Genomic DNA, 6778 nt, shown 5'->3' on the forward strand with positions numbered 1-6778 from the left:
GGGGCACTGCCTCCTGGGCACAACCCTGCCCTCAAACCTCACCAGTCACTGAGAAAAAGAGAAATAAAACTACTCCCCCCCCGCCTCCACAGTGTATCAATATGCTTTCACCCCATGCATGAGCAGGGAGTTGCAACCCCTGTTCTGTTTAGGAACAACGATGAGAATGGAGCTTCCAGAATTGCAGCAGGGGTTTACACATGAAACAACAGCTCACAGCACCCAGCTGCAGCTGAAGAGCACTAATCTCACCTCCATTTCTTCCCCAAACATCTGTCTGCCTCCACAAAGGAGACAAGCAAGTGCTCTTGCAGGTCACCCCAAGGCTATGATGGGGACAGCAGGTGCAGGGCAGGGGGGATTTGGGGCACTGAGGTCCTGACCTCAGTAGGGCACCGTGAGCTGCCAGCAGTGCCTGCAGCAACAGAGCTCAGCTCCCCCCTCCCACCCCCAGGCAGAAATCTGCCCACCATATGGGCTGCATTCCCCTGTAATGGGAAGCAGGCATTGCATCACAAGGGGCTGTGCTGTCCCATCGGCCAGGCTCAGATGCGCATGGCCTGAGCCTCTGTGATTCTTGATGCTGGTGCACATCTTCAAGCCCCAGCAGAAAGCAGTGCTAGGATTGAAATGGGATAAGCCTGGCCTCAGAGGGCAGAAGCAATGTGCCAGTGCCTTCCAAGGCAGAACAGAACAGGGAGAAAGGTGACTCAGGGTGTCCCCACATGGACAGGGGACACAGGGGGGCAGGGTGCAAATGTCCTGGCACACGGAGTTGTGAGATGAGGACATCTGGGTGGGGACAGAACCAACACCATCCCCTGCAGCCACAAAGCCACCCCAATGTCACGCAGCCAACAGACAGCCCTCCCTCACTCATATGGGAAGGACTGTCCACATAACAAGCAAAGACAGAAGACACCTCCAAAGCACAACCCACTTCACCCCCTTAGACATGGGGAAAACCTCCTTATCATGCACAGGGCAGCAGAGACAGAAGGGAGATCTGCTCTGCCCCTCCTCACACCTAAATATCCCCCAGGTGACCCTGCTGGGCCAAATCATAGGGATGGGAGGAGAGGTCTGGGTTTTAATAGATGTGGCCCTGCAAGCAGGGAGAGGGAAACAGCCCCAGGTGGGTGCATTCAGGTAGAGAATTAATGGTGGAGACAGTGTGAGAGTTGATACCTCAGCAAGGCAATGGTCTCCTCCATGTACGTGCAGTTCCTACTGATGCTGTGTTGAATCATCTCTGTAAGTGCATGAGGGGTATGAAACATTGCCCAAAACATGCTGAGAAAACCCAGATCCAGGAACCTGAGAGTAAGGATGCAAAGGAGGCGCTCAGCAAACCCCATAGCAACCCTCAGCTAGGAAAGCCCGGGGATAAAGGGGGACATCTCCCTGATTTTCCTCAAAGCATTACTGTGAAATGCAGTTTGCTGCTGCACCACTGATGTAAGATGCAGTGACCATTTGCAAATGCTGCCAAGGAGCCACCGGGGCAAACCACATTGCTCTGCTTTGCATGAGGACAGCGGGCTGCCGGCAGTGCCCTGCTATGGAGAGGCTGCCCTATGGCCAAGCAACGGCACCGCAGCACCAAGAGGGTCTGTAGGAAACCTGCCAGCAGCTCATTTTCCTGCTCTTTTAATTATTTCCTTTATTTTAGTATGAAAGGGGAAAGAAGAGTGAGGGGGGGGGTGAATGATTTACGGAGACCGGGAGAAAGTGGCCGTGCTGGTTTCCTTCCAAACACAGCTGAAGACAAAATCACCATGAGCAGGAAAAAGCCTCCCCAGGACCTGGCAGGGATGACTTTCTCCTGTTTCAAAGGCAGCGTGGGACAGATGAGGGAGATTTTCATTCCCAGGCAAATGGAAGTCCGGCTTTGCGCCCGCCGTGGGATGGGACTGCTCCAAAGAGATGGGAAAAGTCCTCTGCTCAGGGGCAAAAAGCAGCTGAGACCCAGGCCTGGGCTGCAAGGTGGCTGACAGGGCTCTCATTCCCTTGAAAGGTGGAAAAAGCAGCACAGTGCATTCACTGCAGCCCTGGGCTGACTCATTTTTCCCATCTGAAAGACAAAGCAGACGTAAATCCTTCTCAGATACGAGCTCCCAGGTTCGTTTATTACTGTCTCATTTTAGAATAAATATTTTATCCATTTTTATCTCCAGCTGCTGCGTGTTGGAAACGTCTCCTTTTTGTAGTCAAGAGGGGGAAAAAAAAAAAAAAAAGTATATATATATAAAGAAAGAAAGAACAACCAAGAATGAAATTTTCATTAGATGCAAAACGAGACTTTCCCGTGCTGCCGAGCGCAGCCCCCGCTCCCAGCTGACGGCCGCTGGAGTTTTGCTGCACAAAACTACCGGATTAAGTTCTCAGGAATAAGGAGTTCTGGTTTTGTGAGCGGGGCGGGCGCCAGGAGGGTCGTGGGAAGGCAGTGGGGATGGCAGCCCCCTCCCCACCCTGGGCACATCTCTGCCACCCTCAGTGCTCAGGGCTGGGGCAGTCTGTCTTCAAGCTCAAATCCATCCCACGCAAATTCGTTTTTCCCCTGAGCGGCTCCGGAGCTGGAAGGGTTTTGTTCCATCTCTAATTGCTGCAGACCTGCTTTGCAGCCTGGAATAATCAGGGTTTTTCTGCAGAGATGCTTCGGTTCAGCGCTGGAAAGCACCCAAAGGATCGCTCACATGGCTGCAAGGTCAGAGCCTGGAGGTGGAGAAGAGTTGCAGATCCACACATGGATCTCAGCACCGTTCAGGTTTTCCCAAACATCCCATGGGAAGCAGCACCCAGCAGTGGGCTGCACCTTTGCAGCACTGAGTGATGGCTTCTAAGCTGAAACAGGAGGGCAGCCTGGGCTGGGGATGCGTTAATTATTATGGGTGCAATGAGGGAAATTAGTGAGGGAGGGATGAGACTCACACAGCGCTGGCAGTGGAGCTGGTGAGAGCACAGTGATGGGACTGCAGCACCCATAGATCCTCACTCACCCATTCCTGCTCCCATCTCTGAGTCTGATGGGTGCCCTGGACCCACGCTGCACAGGGACATGGGGGAGGACATCCAGCCTGCTCCCATCCATGAGTCTGATGGGTGTCACAGTCCCACACCATGCATGGGGATGATGGGCAAAAAGCACGATCCTGCTGGGGGTGGATCACAGCCACACAGCTCTGAGAGGGGGGGAGGGAAATACCCCCCATGGCAGAGCTGCCTGCACAGCCTCAGGAAAGCACCACCAAACAATTTCCTCCCAAAGAACCTCAGTTTTACACTCAGAGTGAAAGGATTGAGACATTTCATGATTGAGCCCAGGCTAAGAGTTCCTGGGAATTGCCTGTGCAACCATATGGATTTGTTCCATGGCTTAAAAAACACAAACACAAAACCCCAAAGACACCACCCCCCACCCAACCCAGCCCCAGCTTCCCACCCCCTTCCTTCCTCCCCTCTGCTCAGAACGCGCCAGGGCTGCTGGTTTCAATTAGCTCCATGATTAACTTTCTTCGTTTTATGGGCAGCTCCTGCCAGGCGCCCCATTGCCACCCCATTGCTGGTGGGGGCACGGTGATGACTGTGTCCTTGCCCCACTGGCGATGGGGTGGATGAAGCTTTTTCAGCTCAGCATCCTGGGTGGTGAATGATGGCAGGCAGGGAAAACAAAAGGAAAAGGGAGAGAGGGAGAAAAAGGAGACGGAGGCAGAGAAAAGTGATGGATGGGGGTCAGGAAAGGCTGGGCAAGGTGGGATTTGGGGAGGGAGGGAGTGGGGGACCTAACGCTGCTTTGACACACACAGCTGCTGGGGGCACAGGGGAGGTGTGAAAGGTGAGGGCAGCAGGTGAAGGGCTTTATCTCATTGCTTCCACAATGCCCATGGCCTGGGATTCAGACCCCCCAGACTCCCCTAGGGTGTAGCCTCATGGCACCTCTGTTCCCCCCACAGTACCCTGTACCCATAGGAACCCAGTATTGCCCAGTACTGCTCTCTGCTCCAAGAGCAAGGAGGGCCCCTGACCCCCACTGCCTCCCCCCCCAGACCCTCCCTCACTGCAGGGTCCCCTCGCCAGCTGTGCTGCCGTCCCAACCCCAGCCATAAATCCTCCCCCAACATCGAACAGGCGCTAGAAACTGATTTAATTCTCATTTCCTTCTCTCATCTCAAGATTGAGCCTTTAATCCCCACAAGCAAGCACTCCCAGACCACTCATTCCCTCTTTCCCTCCCCATCCCCCTGCCAGCATCCCATTGGGACTGGGCAGTGATAAGGGCCACCTGGGCTCCAGCATTATTTGCCCCCTTACCCACTGTTCATTTGCCAGGAAAATGAATCTATACAGCTTCTTGGGGAGGGGGGACACAGAGTGATGCCTGTGGTGTCCCCGTATAGGGCTGGCTTTGCTCAGCAGCCCCATTGTTCCTTACAAACGTGACACAAGGATGCTGCGCATCCCACGCATCCGTGAGGCTGTGCTGAGTGATGCACAAGCTGGAAGTCAGAACTCAGCCTGGGATGCGTGCAGTCAATTAGCAGATTGGAGCATCGCTGGGAGCCAGAAAGCCTCAGAGAGGGTTTCTGCCAAAATTTACATCCCAGCCCCTCGTTGCATGATCCCCCACCACATCCAGGCTTCTGCTTGCAGCCTCAGCTTTGCTAACTGCTAACACTGGGTTGAGATGGGACAGAGTGAAGTGGGAGAAAAATGGGTCCTGAGAAAGTGTGTTGGACTCTGAAATCTGACCAAAACGTGGAGGTGGCTGAATCCAGAAGCTGGGAATTCCAGCTTGGAGGAGATGGTAGGTGGAAGCTGCAGATCATCAGTACAAAGCAATGGGGAGCTGGGGTGGGGGAGCAGAGGTGTCCTGTACCCAAGCTGGGGATGCAGGGGACAACAGGGGCAGGGACACAAGGTGGGACAGGGGTCTTTCTGTATGCACCTCAGGGCTGCCTTTATCCCAAGTAAAGGCAGACACCTGTGTTATCAAATGGCATTCACCTCACCTCTCCTGCCAGCACTGTCTCTCACAGTGCTTTCATCACAGGGAGCAGAGATAACCCCTACCTGGAGCTGAAGATAAGATCAAATCAGCAGTGCTCAGGACACCTGAAACCAGAGAGCTTTTCTGGTGCCTTCTGCCTTTTTGCAACCCAGCTCCCTCCCATCGCTGCATGGGGTAGCACAGCCCCAAGTGGCTCCAGCAAGGCTTCTGGTGCTTGTGTGGCTTCTTTGTGCTCTCCTTCTGCACATGAGGGATGAAATGGGGATCCTTTCAGCACATCACATCCCATGGGGCTGCTGGCAATTGGATGCTGAGAGCTTGGGAAGCCGGGCTGCTTCCCCACGAGGCTGCTGCAATATTTGAGTATGGGGTCCCTGTGTCTCCAGCCCATCCTCCCACCTATATCCACAGCAGCAGCTGGGAAGCAGCTCCTGTTTGCAAGGAGTAAGTCCCAAAATGCAGCTCAGCCCTATGGGCAGTGCCAGGTGGGCACCAGAGCTTCAGGTCCTGGCTGGGACGGGGTTGTGCAGCATGGGATCACTGCATGGAATGCACCATCCCCTGGGGCTGCTCGCTTTGAACCAACCCTTGGTGGGTGCAGAGGGCTGGGCAGCAGCAGGCCGGCACTTTTCATCAGTCCAGAGTCACTCAAACGACGACTTTGTTCCCCAGAGAGACCTGCCCTTTCTTTGAAGTCACTACGAGTCCCCTAAAAGAAGGAGTCTTTTATGGGAAGGATAATTGCTCCTCATTGCACTGGGGAGAAGGAATCAAAGGCGAACAGCCTCTGGAGCATCTTCTGTGGGTAGAAGTGTTGTCTCTGGCTGCTCCCACCCCGCGGCTGCCTCGGTCACCTCTCGGTTTTCATTCATGATGTTCCCAAAATAACTTTGCCTTTCTCATCAGGACAGGAAGCTGTAAGAAGCAAATCCAACCCTGAGCCTGCTCAGAACGCTGATTCCTTCGGTGCACCGGGTCAGCTGAGGCTGCCAGCATTTGGGTAAGCAAAAACAGCAGAAAGGGCTTCTTAATTTCCTTGGAGCACAGCAAGTTGTCCGAATTTTGGCACCAATGTTGCTCTGCGCTGAATTCACTTGCAGCATCCAGCTCCCAGCGGGTTGCATTTCAGTGGATCTGAGCCTTCATTTGAAGCTGTGCATCACAGAGTTTCAGCCCTGGCCACCTATGGGGTTTCCACAACCCCATGCCTTCCCTTGATCCCAGCAGCATCTCAAAAATTTAACACTACGCATCCTCACTGCCCATTGGGTTGGAAAGTGCTGGTGCTGTGGGGTGAAATGGGGCATGGGGAGGGGAGGTTTGCAGGTCAAGCACAAGAACCTTTGGCCAACTCAATGGAGGGTTGGCCAACCCAAGGAGGTGGAGTCATCGCCCTTGGATGTGTGTTCAAGAAACATTTAGATGTTGTACTGAAGGATGTGGTTTAGTGGGAAATACTGGTGACAGGTGAATGGTTGGACTGGATGATCTTAGAGGTCTTTTCCAACCTTGGTGGTTCTATAAGGAAGGTTTGGCCAACTCAGGGGAAGGTTACCACTGGGAATTGGGAACCTCAGTGTTCTGGCTGTGGGGTGCTGGCTGTGAGGCTGATCTGGTGCTGATCGAAGGATGTCCCCAGTGTGGGTGGCTGTGATGCAAGGTTTGGATGCGGCCACGTGGGGAGCACATGGGGACAACATTGGCCAGGTGCACAGAGCAGAGCCACGCTGAGCACCCACTGCTCCTCCACTCCCCCAGAGGCTTGCAGGG

This window comes from Lagopus muta, chromosome 25, assembly GCF_023343835.1.
Source record: "Lagopus muta isolate bLagMut1 chromosome 25, bLagMut1 primary, whole genome shotgun sequence".
Classification (NCBI taxonomy): domain Eukaryota; kingdom Metazoa; phylum Chordata; class Aves; order Galliformes; family Phasianidae; genus Lagopus; species Lagopus muta.